Below are 17,615 nucleotides of genomic sequence, written 5' to 3' on the forward strand. Positions count from 1 at the left end.
TCAAATTGCCTAGGCAGAATATTCACATGCAGTTGGCTCTGGGAACATCTCTACCTCTCCATGAATAGGACCAGGCTAGTGGGGCAGAGTGGATCCTCTGCACAACATGACTATGCCTGCCCCATGGGCTGACACTGTGTGAACTCTGTGACTGAGTGGGTGCAAGGTGTTTCTGGGTTTCTGGGCAATCATTGTTTACAGATCCACACATTCTGAGCTCCCTGATTGGGGTGGGATATCCCAGAGGATCCGTGCTCATCCTGAGGACTGCACAGATCCTTTGTGCAGCTCATGAATCAGCAGGGTGGAAGGATGCATCCACTGAGGCCTAATACTCAGGCACTGATCACCTTAGAAGAGGGGGAGGTGTGTGATGATGCCATATAGGTGATCACCCACTCCCCATTGCTGACAATAAGGAAAACATACTACATCCAACATGGGTGTCACCCTGGATACTCACCCCACTCTGGAGCACAGACTAGAGCCCTCAGGCCACAGCCAGCTCAAGCATCTGGGTATTCACTAATAGAGCAGAAGCCACACAGGCATAGCTGAAAAATAAAAGCCATCAGAGGAAAGATCCAACAAGTGTCTCCACAAATGCCTAAAAATAAACTCAGAAGTTCAAGAAACAAGAATAAGGAAGACAACATGAGTTCCCCAAAGGAATACAAAAACATTCCAATATTAGACTTTGAAGATGAAGAGATTTATAAAATGTCTGAAATGGAACTCAAAATATTAATTAAAGGATTATTCAGAAACAATAAGAAAAAAAGTTCAAAAATTAAAGAAATCCATGAATGACATGAATGAAGACTTCTCCCATCAAATTGAGATTTTGAGAGAACCAGAAGGAATTCCAGGCTCCTAGCTTTGTCCTGGTCCATTCCCGGCTGTTGCAGGCATTTTGAAAGTGAACCAATGGGTGGGAGCACTCTCTTTCTTTTCTCTTTGTCTCCCAATTCCCTTGCTGGCTTCCTTCCTTCCTTCCTCTCTCCTGCTCTAACAAATTAATAAAAATATTTTTAAAAATTAATAAAGGCAAACCATGTTAGGGCTAAATAGGCCAGGATATTATCATGGTTGAGGATGTTGCCCCAATACCAGGTGAAGATTAAACACCCTTGTCAATAAGGCCTTGCTCTGCCATGCAAAGCTCTATAGATGTGTATAGTATTCTCATACTTACATAAAAGACAGACACATTTAACTTAAAAGCATATATAGCAGGTTATACTTGTACCTTTAAAGGTAAAAAAAAATCACAAATTCTATTTAATTCTCTCCACAACCTAATGGGTTGTTGTGCATCACTTAGGGGTACCTGAATGTACTTTTTGTTAATATTTTATTTTTTGAAAGGCAGAGTCACAAAGGGAGATACAGGAGAAAGATCTTCCATCAGTTGGTTCACTCCCCAAATGGCAGCAACAGCCTCATCTGGGCTAATCCGAAACCAGAGGTCAGGATCTTCTTTTGGGTCTCCCACATGAGTGCAGGGGCATAAGCACTTGGGCCATCTTCTACTGCTTTCCCAGACCATAACAGAGATTCGCATAGGAAGAGAAGCAAGACAGAAACTGGTGCCCATATGGGATGGCAGCACCATAGGCAGAGGCAAAGACTACCCCCTTCTGCTCTGGCTCCCCCATGAATGTACTTTTGAGATTTTGTATTTTCTAACTTTACTGAACTCACTTATTGCTTCACTACATTTTTGGATTATGCCATCAAAATTTTGTATGGATCTTTTTATTTTTAGAGATATCTTAAGTTCCTATTAAAATTAAGAGGAAGGTATAGAGATTTTCCAAGAATCATTCTAAAACAGGAACCTCTACATGTCCCAACAAAACATGTCCCATGGGAGAATATTAAAGACAAACTGAAGACACAAATGACAGGTTCACCTCATTGATAATGGACTCCAAACTCTGGGCCTCTCCTGTCTTGTAGGACTCTGTACAGCTTTCTACACAATAAACTCACTTTGGCTTTGCACTCTTGAACTTAGCTCTTTATTTCTATACTGAGATATAAAATCGTCATGCAAAAATCAATACCTTTGTATTCACAGAAAATGCCATGGCTAAGTAAGGACTTGTAAGGTCAGTACCATTCACAATAGCAGCAAAATATTTAAGTACCTTGGAATAGATTTAACCAAGGATGTCAAAAAGCTTTGCAATGAAAATTACAACATATTAAAGCAAGAAATCAAAGAAGACACAAAAAAAATCTTCCATTTTCATGGATAGGAAGAATTAATTTAATCATAGTATTCATACTATACATAGCAATTTACATATTCAAAATGATGCAAGTAATAAGAAACAATGCTAAAATTATTAGGGAAGACAAGAGACCCTGAATAACTACAGCAATTTTACACAAGAAAATAAAAGCTAGTTCCAGCACAATACCAGATTTGGAAACATCCTACAGGGCAGTTACAATCAAACTACCTCTACAGGCACAAAACTACACATGAAGATGAAGGGAACAGAATAAAAACCCAAGAAATAAATCCACACTTCTAAAACCAACTAATATTTGACAAAGGAGCTAACATTAATCTTTGGAGAAAGGACAGTCTCTTCAACAAAGGGTTGTAAGATTATTGTATCTCCAAATGCAGAAGCATGAAACAAGATGGCTATATAACAACTTATACAAAAATCAGCTCAAAATGGATCATGGATCTAAATATACAAACTGATGTAATCAAATTTCTAGGGGAAAATGGGGAAACTGCAACACATTGGCATAGGCAAAGACTTCTTGAAAAAGACCCCAGAATCACAAGCAATAAAAGCAAAAATAGAAACATGGGATTACCTTAAGCTAAGAATCTTCTGTACTGCAAAGGGAATACTCAGCAAAGTGAAGAAGCAACTGAGAGAATGGGAGAAATTATTTGCAAACTATGCAACTTAAAAGGGATTAATATCCAGAATCTATAAAGAGCTCAAGGAACTCAACAACAAGAAAACAAACAACCCAGTTAAGAAATGAGTAAAGGACTTGATGAGGCATTTTTCAAATGATGAAATCTAAATAACCAACAGACACATGAAAAAATTCTCAAGATAACTACCCATCAAGTAAACGCAAACAACAAGCACAGTGAGGTTTCACCTCACCCCAATTAGAATAGCTTTCATAAGATATAAAAAAAAAAACAATAAATGTTGGTGAGGTTGTGAGGGAAAAGGTTCCCCAATCCACTGTTGCTTGAAATGTAAACTGGTCCAGCAACTGTGGAAGATAGCTCAGAAATCTGGAAATATGTCTACCATATGACCCAGTCATCCTACTTCTTGGAATATACTCAAACAAAATGAAATCAGCATATGGAAGATTTATTGGTACCTCTATGTTAACTCCAGTTCAATTCACTGTAGCTAAGATATGAAATCCAGGCAAATGTCCATCGACCAATGGTTTAAAAAATGTGGTATATACACACTATGGAATACTATTCAGCTATAAAAAAACAATGAAATTCTGCCATTTGCAGCAAAATGGATAAAATTGGAAAGCATTATACCTAGTGAAATAAACAAGTTCCAGTAAGAAAAATATTTCCCTGATTTGTAATAACTAATAGAGTACCAAAATTTAAATGTATGAGTGAAATTGACATTTTGTGATTTGATTATTGTTTACAACACAAGTCTTTGCTGTTGAAGAACAGTGTTTTTGTTTTTTTTTCCCTTAATTATTACTCGTTGAATTGTTTTCTTAGTGGAGGGTTAAGTTTATGATTATAAAATAAACTGAAGTATACATCATTGTAAAAATTAAAAGAATAAGTAAGGAATGATGAGGAAAGGTAGTGTGGGTACTATGAGGATACAACTAAATCTAAATATATATAAATACATGAAATTTATTTACATTTAATAAATTTAAAAATTATTTTAAAAACCCAATGTAGAGAGGGTTTTTCAAAAAATGTTAAAACTGTCATTCCTTAAAATGCCACTTATCTACTAGCAGTGTTGGTTATTTTTTAAGCATTGACTTCCCCCAAATAACTTCCAGTTATGTTTGAGAAGAAGCCATTTGCACCCTTTCTTATCTTGCAGCATCCCTCACTCCATTTCAACACTAATGGCGGTAGTTCAATATATATGTTCAATAATATGTTCCACATAAGGTGAATTAAATGTGTTCCTAAATCTTAATGAGAACTTAGTGCATGCTAGCCTCTTTTTAAGCACTTTAGAAAGATTAACTTCTTTATTTCTCACATAAATCTGAAGAATCACAGCTTTTGTTACTCTCATTTTTCACAGAATAAAACTGGGATTCATTAAATAATCTGGCTAAGGAATAAAAAACTGACAGATACAGAATGAAATCCCAGCTGGTTGAGTACATGTTCCATTTTACCACCCAACATTGGCTCTGAATGGGCCTATTTACTGAGCTCTGTAACTGTGTGGCCAAGTTCTTACAACCTGACTTCAGATTTGCAAGAATTAAAAGTCCTTGTTTCAATTGAATTTTCTGTAATTCACTCTTTCCCTCAAATATAGAGCACAATCAAGCCATCTGCAGGTGAGAGAAATGTGCAGCTCTGGAAATACAGAAATTCAGTTCCTTGCACCACATTCTCCTGGGCATCAGTGAGGGTGGCAGGAAAGCTGCTCAACCTCAGGGTGGCAAACCATGCGCTGCCAAAAATGCATTTCAGTTCTGCTTCTCATTGTTCAATCTCTTCTGTTCTCCCTCATCTCTCCCCCAACTCTGACCAAATGAATAAGGAATTGTCATTTCTCTTAAGCAGCAATATTCAACTGATACATGTGAGACCTTCACAGGGATTTAAATCTGAGAATGTATATCATCTTGGAAATCTGGAATGTGCATAATAGGAAATCTAAAATGCATCTGGAAAGGAGGCAGTGTGACTGTCCTCAGCAGCTGCTCTCAACCCTGACTACATATTGGAATCACACAGGACAGATTTTAAAAATACTATGCCTAGTTTCCCACCTCCAGGGACTATGATTAGATTGGTCCCAGGTTTACCCTGGAGATCAATGTGTTTTAAAAGCTGCCTAGATGATTCTAATAGTCACCAAAGCTGAGAATGTTTGGTCTTGGGTATGATTGTTGTAGTGAACCTTCATTCACAGATGTCTTTATTCAAAGGTGAATGCAATCGATGTTATGACTCACCAAGTTCAATTTGTATGCATCTCTGCAATCTGGAAGGCTTCACACATGCTTTGTTCTAACCCTGGTGTGCCTAGAGGATCTTATCATTCATTTCTGGAAATATTTTTTAAGATTTATTTATATATTTGAAAGGCAGAGTTACAGAGAGGCAGAGGCAGAGAGAGAAAAAAGGTCTTCCATCTACTGGTTCACTCTCCAGATGGCTGCAACAGCAAGAGCTGCCCTTATCTGAATTCAGGAGCTTCTTCTAGGTCTCTCACATGGGTGCAGGGGCCCAAGGACTTGGGCCATCTTCTACTGCTTTCCCAGGCCATAGCAAAGAGCTAGATATGAAGGGGAGTACCTGGGACTTGAACTGGGGCCCATATGGGATGCCAGCACTGCAGGTGGTGGCTTTACCCACTATGCCATAGCATCAGCCCCAGGATATGCTTTTTAATTTTAACAAAATTAATAAACTATGAGTAAAAATAATTGAGGAAACACAGGGAAAAGTAACACTAGTGTCCATTTTCATGTATTAAAACAATTGTTTACAGAAAAAAGAGCCTTGTCAAGATCAGAAAAAAATATTGTAAAACTCTTAGGGGTAAGGCTGGTGCCACAACCCACTAGGCTAATCCTCCACCTGCAGCGCTGGTACCCAGAGTTCTAGCCCTGGTTGGGGCACCGGATTCTGTCCTGGTTGCTCCTCTTCCAGTCCAGCTTTCTGCTGTAGCCCAGGAAGGCAGGGGAGGATGGCCCAAGTCCTTGGGTCCTGCACCCATATGGGAGACCAAGAGGAAGCACCTGGCTCCTGGCTTTGGAACGGTGTATCTCTGGCCGTAGCGGCCATTTTGGGGGGTGAACCAATGGAAGGAAGACCTTTCTCTCTGTCTCTCTCACCATCTAACTCTGCATGTCAAAAAAAAAAAAAAAAACCCTCTTGGGATAAAAACTTGACTAGAGATAAAAATCCACTATACTTTGAAAATCAAATTCCCAAACACAAATATAAATTCCTAAAATCCAATATAAGAAGTATAAAATAGGAAAACTCCAAATTAAAACAAGCAAGTTGAATCCCAGTTTGAAGGCCACCAGCCAATAAAACAGTTAGAGAAACAAAACTTCAGTTATAGAAACACAAAATATTTCAAACATTTAAGAAATAAAAAAAACCTATATTTCTCAGATGTATCAAAGTATAAATAAGCAAAGCATATTTTCAGATTTCTTTTAGAAAGCCAGCATTATATTGATAATGATGCAAGGTTGACTAGAACTTTCAATATAAATTAAGTATAAACTCTCTTTCATATACAGATGTATAAATCCTTAGTATTTTTATAATAAATGACATCGCATATGAAAATATAATGAATAACAAGTCACATATAATAAAAAATACAAGAGGTGGTTAACATTTCTTAACAAGTCATGTAAATTTTCCAGGTAGGTGAAAAATTCAAGGAGAAAATCACATGACAATTTAATGTTCAAAAACATTTAAAAATCAGCATGTAATTTTTAAAAACTGCTTGCAGTATAGTAAAAAAGAGCAATGGCTTTCTTATTCAGATCAAAATTTTTTAAAAGGATCCTACAACGAAAACCACAATTAATACAGAATCATTGAGAGCTTTTACCCTGGAAGTAAACCTAGACCAGGAAGTCTCCACTAGTGCCAACATCTTATTGGAGGAGTAGTTGGGGGCGAGGGGGAGAGCAAAAAGAAATAAAATAAGATGTAAAGATCAATTTCTTAACAATAAATTTCCAATATATTGGAGATATTTATTTAGGGAGAATCCATAAAATCTAAAAACAAATAAACTGATAAATGAATTTAATGTTGTGGGAAAGATCAATGTTTAAAAATCCATTAGATTACCAAGTGCCAGCAAGAAATAACTAGAAAATATAAAAGATCTATAGGCAGAGTAGAAAACAGAAGAAAAGAAAAAAAAGAGTAAATTATGTTACATCTAAGTGTTATTCAAATCAATAATACAAACGACCCAACAGAATGAGCAGAAATACAAGGAAAACGAAAGCGCCGGAAGTGGATAAACAGAACTGTAACTCACTGAAACAGGTTACCGCCAGCTCCAGGCAGCATCCGCAGGGAGAAGGACGGGGACCCAGGGCGAGGCCAGTGGGTAGCAGGAGCTCGGAGGTGAGAGTCCTCCAGCCGCGGGGAGGCAGAGCCCAGGGGCGGCCATTTCAGACCTGAACCCAGGTCTGTCTCTCGCTGTTCCCATCCAGGACAACTTGAAGTTAGGGGTCCTTGCTATGGGGGACGCTGATTGGCTCCGTGCTTTGTGACGTTCCGTGCACTCAAGGCTGGCAAACTGTCCAATCAGGCAAGGTGACGTCCACAGTGCATCAGCACGCGGGGCCTGGACGTCACAATCTTCTCCGAGTTTGCCTGCAGAGTGAACTCCTGGGAGACAGCTCCGCCGCCAGGAGGCTCCCAAGCGAGGTCGACCTCTGCAGCTCTCCACCTTCACTCTCCAGGGACGCTGGGCACCTCGGAAGCTGACAACCACGACATGGTGAGTGTGTGGACCTGGCTGTACCGAGAGGGGAAAACGGAGCCGAAGGCCAGGAGGACACAGGCCTCCGGCATCTGTGGGCTCCATATTGGCGCTGGCACAGGGCTTCCCCTCGGTCCCCTCAGACCCGTGGGTTGGGGGCTTTACCGGCACCCAGGACCCCCGAGGTCCTGCCCCTTCCCTGCTTGGGTGAGACTTAGCCCAGAGCCATAGCAGGCCAGCTGTGTGGCAGTAGCTGCACGTCTCCCCCGATTGTGCAGTGGGGACTGGGTGGTCTCTAGGGAGAATGTGGGCGCTGTGTATGCGGTTCATGCAGGACAGGCGCTGTCGGTTCCTCCTTCCCTCCCCACAGGGACCTGGTTCCCCCGAGTTTTCTCAATATGTGGCCTGCAGGGTACTTTCCAGGGCATTGACCTCTTTACACAGCTGTTTCTAGGATGTCTCACTCCTTCATATGTTTCCAATATCACAGTAACATAGACTGAGTAAGGTAGAGACAGAAGTTTTATTTGGCTTGGGGTTTTCACCCAGGTTTTAGAGAAGCAGAAAGACCCTGTACTTTGGTATTTGGGCATCGTCTTAGCACTTACACTTCCTCTGTACAGGGTGCCATCTCTATTTGCACTTTCGAAATAGAAATTTTGACCACTCAAATTTATGTGTGTTTTAAAAATGATTTTTCTTGCATGAAAGTCTTCCAAATCCTGTAGATATGTCTAGTTTACTAAGTTATTTTGGATTTATATTTTAATATAGGTGCCTGTTTAGTTTTGCTTGTTTTAATTTTTTCAAGATTGTCAGAATATGACTGACACAATTTGTGTATCATCAAGGTATGAAAACTGATGTTTTGCTATGTGAGGGATGTTAAAAAGTTATGGACAATTCACATTATCTTTTGATTACATTTTTTCATAAACTTTCTGGAATCCTCTTGTACATATACATTGTGAAATGATTAAGACAATCTAATATATCCATCACATTACATCCCTATGTTATTAAAGAATATGTAAGATATTAGCAAGTTGTGAGTATGTGATATCATAATCAACTATTTACTGTGTTGAATATTAAGGTCTTGAGGTGTTAATTTTGTTAATTTATCTCATAGCTGCAAATGTGTGTTCAGCTAACATTTTCCCATGTCCTTCACTCTCAGCCCATGACAACCACCATTCTATTCTGTGATTAAGTGCGACTTTCTTAGATTACACATATGAGTGATATTGTGTGGCATTTATCTTTCTGTGCCTTATTTCAAATAGCCTAATGTCCACATTCATATTTTTGGATCCACATCCTGACAAAATGGAAGAATTTCCTTATTAAGGTTGTCTGCGATTGCTGTGTATGTGTGTTTATCACATTTTCTTTATTCATATGTTGACAGTGGGGTTGTCTCCATATCTTGTTCTTGTAGATAATGCTGCCAGTAATGTGGAGATAAAGGTATCTATTTGAGATACTGATTTGGTTTCCTTTGGATATACACGCAGTTGTGAGATTGCTTTGTCATATGTTCTATGTTTAATTTTGACTGAAGACCTACATAATGTTTTCTATATTGGATGTACCAATTTACTTTCTCAGCAACAATTTTTATATTCCTTTTTTCCACCCTGGGCCAATGTTATCTTTTTACTTTTGGATAATTATTTTAACATATGTGAGATGATAATCACTGTGGTCTTAATTAGCATTGTAGTCTTCATTAGCTGTTTCTGAACCCCTTTTAAGTTACCTGTTGGCTACTTGTATATATTCAATGGAAAACTGATCAATCCTTTGTGCAATTTTTATTACAATATTTGTTTTTGAGTTGTTTGTGTTCAAACTCAGGTTGTCCAATGTTTTCTTCATTTCTTGCTTTATCTGTTCTGTTTTTCCTATCACATGCAGAATATTTCTTAGATTTTTTTCAGTCTTTGCTTTTGTCACCTATGCATTTAGTGTCATATCTAAACAATCATTGTTGAGACTAATATCAATGAATTTTCTTCCATTTGTAAGGGGTTTTATATTCTCAGAGCTTTTATGTAAGCCTTCAATTCATTTTGATTTGACTTTCATGCCTGGGTAATATAAAGATATTATATTTCAGTTTTTGGCATGTAGATGAACAATTTTCCTCTGCTTTAGATGTGGTCACTAAACACTAAGTGGCAGGATCCAGGCAGAAACTGTCACAGTCCAGTTTTTCCCTAATCTGCCTTGTCTCCCAGACCCACTCTTCTGTGCTCTGCTGCTCTTCCCTGTCTGCCTGAAGAGACCTCAGAAGTGAGCATGCACAGAGAGAGACACATGAAGCAGTGTGCAATGTTGGGGAGAAGCAGAAACTATGTAGTAAAGGGGCAGGGCCCAGAAGGCTCTGTCTCCTTTCTCTGAAAGCCTTGGATATACAGAGGCACTTCAAAAATTCCCTGAGGGATTGACATTTGGCATGTGTTACAACCCTGCTTAGTATGTCCACATCCTATATTGGCATGCCTAGGTTACAGTCACAACTCTCAATTCCAGCTTTATGCTAATATGCACTTTTGGAGGGAGTGATGGCTGAAGTATGTGGGTCCCTGTAACCCACATGAGAGACTCATATAATCTGGGAAGCAGAGCTGATGGGGTCCTCCATGCAGAGTGGATGAACATAAGGTGTTCCTTTGCTGCAATGTGTGTTGGTGATCTGGAAAATAACACTCCATCATGAACTTTGTATGTCAAACAATGATGCACAACTGAGAAAAGGAGGCCACTGAGGTATTCAGGCATTTTTTCAATTAGTCTATGCAGCTGCCATCCCAAGAGGGAAGGGGCCCAACTGGGATAGTCCCAGTCTGACCACATGGATGCAGGAGGTTTATTTAAATTTTGAAAATTAATTTTATTCACATTAAAGGCACAGCGATCTCTCATCCACTGTTCTCTCCAGATATTCACAATAGCTGGAATTCAGCCAGGTTGTGATGTGAAAACATCAGGTTTTATGAAGTGAAAATCCCAGAACTCAGTGTGGATGGCACAGACTCAAGTATCTGAGCTATTATATGCTGCCTCCTAGGGTGCACTTTAGTAGGAAGCTGGATTGGAAGTGGAGTGAGACTCAAACCTACACACTCTAATATAGGATGTGGGTCTCGAAAGAGCCATCTTACATGCTGTTCCCCAAGGCTCACCCCTCTGTTATTTTAAGAGGAGTCCTACAATAGTCCAAACCAACTCTCCTGGCCCTGATGGTCATAGCACCTGAAGTTAAGCTGTGCAGACCCTCAACACTCTAGAAAATACCCAAGTACATCCACGCAATGGAGTGTTCACAGCAGCAGCTTCCTGCTGTGCTTGTCACTCAGAACTATGAAGCTAAAGGTGTGCCATCAGGTGCTGTTCTGCCTGACAGCTCTTCATCCACTTTCCACAAGCTGATACCACATCTGGCCATCCACATCAAAGTGGTCACTATTAGATGCTGTGTTGAAGGGGGATCCCAAGTTGTCTCATTTCAGATAAACTTCATGTGTTGCTTCAGACACTCCTCAGCACTGATGTGGCTCATCCCCCCAGATAGTCTCCATAGCAGGTCCCTTGGCACAGTAGTTCATGAACCCCACAGGCACCTCTGTGGGTGACACTCATCTGTTTACTGGGCTCATAGCCTAGATAATTGTGACCTGTGGGCACTGAATCAGGTATTACTTCATCAGTGTGGTGAACCAGCCTGCTGGGTCATTGGCAAAAAGGAGGACAAGACCTTAGTATACCTGCATGGTCAACATATTAAGGCGGGACTCTTCCTTTTACCATGAACCCTGGTATTGTTTCTCCCCACTTCTCATTTACCATTTCTCATCCTTGGTTGGCGTGGACAGTCTGGAATATCTCTTCTCCACCATGCCTAATGCTTTGTACAGATGGGGTATGCTGATGAAGAGCCTGTGCATTTCCTCAATTACCTCTGCACCATCAACACTCAAGCAAGGCCGTAGTAGAATTTGCCTCAGTTAATCACCACATAATGGCAGCATGTGGTTTGAAATTTGTATTTGTAACTTATTGCAGGTGGAAGCTTAACATCCTGCCTCACAACCATAATTCCAACCAGCCTATTTTTACAAGTTAAACAAATCATTTTCAGACTGCATTGATTTGCAAGAATGTGATAAAATAATTCTAGTGATATTAGGGTTAGATGTTTAATATGTTGGTAAATTTGCCTAGAGAGAGTGCCTGCCTTATAATTTTGTATTAGAAAGGAAGGCAAGTTAGGGGTGACAACCATAGCATTATGTAGTGAGTAGTAGACAACTTTCCTGTTTGATTAACCCTTTGAACAGCCTGACATGGAATAGAAACTGCTCAAATGTTTGTTGAATGGGTAGAAATATCCAAGGAACCTGGAAGATATGAGAAAAACCCCAAAACCTATATTTTTTCAGTGATTTACTGTATACCCAGCTTTGGCTTCATGCTGTGGGAGCCAGTGCTGTGTCTAGGAATACTGATAGCAGCAGCAATTTATTGTGCTTCCTGTGAGCCAAGCATTCTGCACACATTTGTTTTTCATTCTCTCTGCTACTCTGTGAGTTGGACATTGTGGGTTTTTTATCCATAAGGAAACTGAGACCAAAAGAGGCCAAGCAGCTGGACAATAAACAGGAAGGTGTGCCCTTAACTCCTGTATTCTAAGGCCTGCTTGGCTCATAAAACATGCTATCTTGTGGGAAGTAAACATAATTAGGACAATTACAAATTAGCATGCTAGGGAATAATTGTATAGTATGCCTCTCTTTCTACATATTTGTGTGCTACCAGCATTTCATAAAGTGTGGGGTTTTGTCATGATTAAGTCTGTATGCTCTGAGTACTCGTTATAGCATTAAATCTCAATGTACAGCACATCAAGGACAGAGATCCTACATGAGGAGTAAGTGCACAGTGACTCCTGTTGTTGACTTTACAAATTGACACTCCTGTTTATGGCATCAGTAATCTCCCCATGCTCCAGTCATGAGTTTCCAAGGCTATGGAAGCCTTTTGAGTTCTCCAACTCTTATCTTGTTTAGACAAGGTCATAGTCAAATTGGAGGTTATCTCCTCCCTTCAGAGAAAGGTACTCAAACAGTATATTTCACTTTGTGTTTCTATGGGGGTGCAAACTGTTGAAATCTTTACTTAATGTATACTAAACTGATCCTCTGTAAAAAAAAAAAAAAGAAATTATCAATTCCCAACTTGACTCTCACTGGGATTAAACATGACAATAGGTCAGATCTGATTTCATCATCATCTAAAAAATCATCTATTATTTTTCACTTTATGTTTCTGTGTGGGAGCAAACTGTTGAAATCTTTACTTAATGTATGCTAAACTGATCTTCTGTATATAAAGAGAATCAAAAATGAATCTTGATGTGAATGGAAGGGGAGAGGGAGTGGGAAAGGGGAGGGTTGCGGGTGGGAGGGACGTTATGGGGGGGAAGCCATTGTAATCCATAAGCCGTACTTTGGAAATTTATATTCATTAAATAAAAGTTAAAAAAAAGAATTAAACAAAAAAAAGTCTGTATGCTCTGGAGTTAGATGCATGGATTGGAATCATTCCTGTGTATGTAAAACTGGACATGTAGCCATGCATTTAAACATTTATTACAACTTCTTATAAAGTGTGGATGAAAAAGGCGCCTGCCTCCTTGTTGTGAGGGATATGTAACTTGTGTAAAATAAGTGTGTGGTAGGCATTGCATCTCAGCAGGTTAAGCTACAGCTTGGAATGCTCACATCTCATATTGGGCTGATGCTTTGAATGCTAGCAACCACCATTCAGCTAGCTATTGATGTACTTGGGAAAGCAGTAGAGGATGGTGCAAGGGCTTGAGTCCTGCCACACCTCTGGGAGGTTTGGATGGAGTTCCTGGCTCTTGACTTTGGACTGATTCAGTCTTAAAGATGGGCACTTGATGATTGATCCAGTGGTTGGATGCTTTCTCCCTCTATTCTCCCTCATCACACTCTCCCCCATCTCTCTTTACCTCCTTCTTTATCTTTTACTTTGCGTTTTAAATAAAAAAAAGAATGGTTCAGTGTCTGACAAACTGTGGTTCTCATACAATGTAAGGTTTACAAATTCACTGATTTGTATCAGTTTTATTCATCTATCCTACACATCTCAAATGGTGATTTAAAATAGGTAAACAGTAAGTGTTTAATGAATAATATATTTTAATATGTAAATATCTAGGTCCAATTACATTAGAAAGATCCTCATTCTATTTTCACATGTAAAGCAAGATAGGGATGGACTGAATATGGGGCAACATAAACCCAGAGGCAGAGGGGAACCAGAAGGAATGGAGAAACTTTTGCAAAATGAATTATTGGAAAGTATGCTGGCTAAATAGCTCATTTACATGTTTTCTTACTAGTTTTAGAATGAATATACTCTCTATGTTTTTCTTGACATTCACAATATAATGTGACACACATGTTGTGGCAATAGGACTCCATTCTAATGTTGATCCTACAAAGCTGTTTTACTGTTTCTTAGAATTAACACTGGATTCCACCTCACTTGCAATTTTCATTAGAGAGCTGCTATGGAAAATTTCTATACCTCTCAAGAAAGAGTAATACTGTCATGTAAGGCCAGGTGCATCACGCAAATCATCCCAATCAGATTTCTCAATGCTTGATATAATCAGAAAACTGTGTTTTCTTAGCTTCTTGGTAAAGTTCACTCATAAACTCAGAAGGAATTTATTGAAAATATGTGTGTCTGTCCATGCCTGTAGTGTAACAAGTGTAGTCTATGAATTCAGTCCTGTACTTTAGGAGTTTATAGGATTACTGAATGAAGCAAGGATATATATACATAATATATAATATATATAATATATATAATATATATGATAGATTTCTATTTAAAATGTATGATGGCTTTTGTACTTAAAATATGTTCTAGGTCTTTCATGTCAGTTAATTGACATTAGCTGTTATTTTGTATCCTTGGAACTGCATTATGGAATATTTTCCTTTCATATTTCAAAGTAAATACCATAATTCTCAAAGATGGTTTTGTGATTCTGGTCATTGCTTACAACATGTTGCTGTGAAAATAATAGAATGGTTGCAATCTCATGGTTTTATTGACTGTGGGTTTGGGAGATTCCAAAATGGAGGAAAGAATAAGTTGAAATTCTACTGATTTTGCTCTTCATTGGAGCACTGCACAGCATAAAACCACTGCCCTTCCAAGCCTTCTTCAACCACACAGCTCATTCTACCAAAGTCTTTTTTTGCATAGTCTATAATTCCATTTATACAGAAGAGGCAAATATATATGGAGAGATAGCAGTTTATGACTTACATGGGTCTGCCGAGTAAAATTGGTATAATTGGAGAAAGACTTCAAAAATGCTTGTAAGAACTTTTGGAGTGATGGGACTTCCCTAAAGCTGGATTGTGGTGATGGTTTCCCACCGGTATACATTTACCAAAAGTCGTTGAAGTATTGTTAGAATGTATGATTATTTTATGTATGTGATATACACAAACTTTAATTTCAATCTAAAAATTAAAACAAATGTATGCACAGTCTTTTTACCTTTAACAGAAGAAAGAATAATCAATGTTTTGATTCTATCTAGACAAGTAGTATAAAATATCAAATCATTTATATTCTGCTTTAAATATTTAGGAACATCTAAGAATATTAAATATATCTTAAAATAATTCATTTTATTGCTCAAACAAGATGTTTTCAAGGCTAATCCTATAAAAAGCTACTAAACTTTTTTGAAAGATCATTATTATTTTGATAATTACATAAATATTTTCTGAGTGCATACTAGGCAGCAAACACACAGATAAAACCAGTCTCTTCAAAAGTCTCTAATCTAGAAGAAATCAATTTAACAATGTTTAACACTAAAATCTTCAATGACTTTTTCCTTTGTCTAATATAAACCCTTCCATTCTTCTCTAAAACAACTAATAAAACCTGATATTCAACTTATATACTACTGACTAATCCTTACATTTTATTAGCCTAATCCTTGTTACCTAAGTGTTTTAGATGTTCTGCTAGAAGTGGAAGCATATCTAACATCTCTCTTTGGCCGGTTGTAGTGAAAGTTTATTCTTATTTTAAAATATTATTAAAATCATACTTAGGATGCTTATATGTCAAGGAACTGAAAACTGTTTAGTGCTATCTGTGTTAATAAAAATCTTCACGTGTGAAAAAAATCAAATCAAATAATATAATACATATAAATAATATCTGATAATAATACTAACACTACTACTAGATATGTGCTGTCTATATGTTAATTTGCTTGATCCAACCTGCCTATGAAGTAAAATAATTGTCTTCATTTTACATTAGAAGGGCACTTATCATGGTTTTATATTTTGCCTAAAGTAACACAAATTGTAGTTGGTAGAGGTACAATTTGATTTTTTTTTGACAGGCAGTGTTAGACAGTGAGAGAGAGAGACAGAGAGAAAGGTCTTCCTTCCATTGGTACACTCCCATAATGGCCACTATGGCTGGTCCTGTGCTGATCCAAAGCCAGGAGCTGGATGCTTCCTCCCAGTCTCATGCAGGTGCAGGGACCCAAGCACTTGGGCCATCCTCCAATACCCTCCCAGGCCACAGCAGAGAGCTGGACTGGAAGAGGAGCAACTGGGGCTAGTATCTGGCACCACAACTGGGACTAGAACCTGGGGTGCCAGCACCGCAGGCAGACGATTAGCCAATTGAGCCACAGCATCAGCCAGTAGAGGTAGAATTTGAATCCTAACAACCTCTAGAGTCTGGCTGGCAATATCTGATAGGATGATGCCATGGATTTGCCATGCATTCTTCTACCTCAGAGCTTTTGCCCATTCTGTTTCCTTTAGAAGAACACACTTACACCCCTTTCTTCCAGTAATAACTCTTATTCATTTTTTGAAGTGGAACATAACTGTTTTCTGGAGTCTTTTTTTACCCTCTTTTTATTTTTTTATTTAGTAAATATAAATTTTCAAAGTACAGTTAATGGATTACAATGGCTTTCCCCCCTATAATTTCCCTCCCACTCACACCCCTCCCATCTCCCACTCCCTCTCCCATTCCATTCACATCAAGATTCATTTTCAATTATATTTATATACAGAAGATCAATTCAGTATATATTTTTTGTTTTTTTTTCTTTTTTATTTAGTAAATATAAATTTTCAAAGTACAGTTAATGGATTACAATGGCTTCCCCCCCCGATAATTTTCCTCTCACTCACACCCCTCCCATCTCCCACTTCTTCTCCCATTCCATTCACATCAAGATTCATTTTCAATTCTCTTTATATACAGAAGATCAATTCAGTATATATTAAGGAAATATTTCATCAGTTTGCACCCACACAGAAACACAAAGTGTAAAATACTGTTTCAGTACTAGTCATAGCATTTCTTCACATTGGACAACACACTAAGGACAGATCCCACATGAGAAGTAAGTACACAGTGACTCCTGTTGTTGACTTAACAATTTGACACTCTTGTTTACGGCATCAGTAACATCCCTAGGCTCTAGTCATGAGTTGTCAAGGCTATGGAAGCCTTTTGAGTTTGCCGACTTCGATCTTATTCTGACAGGGTCATAGTCAAAGTGGAAGTTCTCTCCTCCCTTCAGAGAAAGGTACCTACTTCTTTGATGTCCCTGTTCTTTCCACTGAGATCTCACTCGCAGAGATCTTCCATTTAGGTCTTCTTTTTTTTTTTTTCCCCAGAGTGTCTTAGCTTTCCATGCCTAAAATACTCTCATGGGCTCTTCAGCCAGATCCGCATGCCTTAAGTGCTGATTCTGAGGCCAGAGTGCTATTTAGGACATCTGCCATTCTATGAGTC

The sequence above is a fragment of the Oryctolagus cuniculus genome, chromosome 19 (assembly GCF_051225735.1).
Source record: "Oryctolagus cuniculus isolate XC-2025 breed Fujian yellow rabbit chromosome 19, ASM5122573v1, whole genome shotgun sequence".
NCBI lineage: Eukaryota > Metazoa > Chordata > Mammalia > Lagomorpha > Leporidae > Oryctolagus > Oryctolagus cuniculus.